Consider the following 533-nt stretch of genomic DNA (forward strand, 5'->3'; position numbering starts at 1 on the left):
ACACCTTCAGCCCTGATGGGTTGCAAAATGTTGAACACACACAGAAAGTAGAAAGAATGTGGTTGCAAAGAGTTGGACATGATTGAGCAACACACACAGACACACACACATATGGGCCTGGACACTTTCAGACACACACACATGTTCCCCTGAGGAGGACAGACAGACAGACAGAAACACTCATGTGCGCATGCCTGGACAACTGATTTTGTCTCACTTGTTGAAGTCCACAGTTGTGTTCAATGAGGAGGTGGTGTGACTGACCGCCTAGCTCTGAGCTGTTATCTTCTCTTTATATGCAAGTTGGGCTCCCATTAAGAAAGAGAGCAGATAGAATACTCCATACTAATTGAGAATTCCAGTTACCATATTTAATTAATTCGCTGTTCTTTTTTAATTCAAATAAAAGGCTTACTTTTCAGATTTAATGAGAAAAATTAGCATTGTTATGCCTGTCCCTCCCAAGGAAACCCCACAAGGAAGTGGACACTTTCTGCTGAGGATATGCCATGAGAATTAAGCACAGACAAAAC

General features: G+C 42.0%; 1 long non-coding RNA gene across 1 annotated transcript in view; it reads left to right on the plus strand.

Moving 5' to 3' along the window:
• Positions 1 to 533, plus strand: part of LOC139182599 (uncharacterized) — a 36,942-nt gene that overhangs the window by 13,936 nt on the left and 22,473 nt on the right. The gene's annotated exons all lie outside the window — the stretch shown is intronic.

Source organism: Bos indicus, chromosome 4 (assembly GCF_029378745.1).
Source record: "Bos indicus isolate NIAB-ARS_2022 breed Sahiwal x Tharparkar chromosome 4, NIAB-ARS_B.indTharparkar_mat_pri_1.0, whole genome shotgun sequence".
Lineage (NCBI taxonomy): Eukaryota > Metazoa > Chordata > Mammalia > Artiodactyla > Bovidae > Bos > Bos indicus.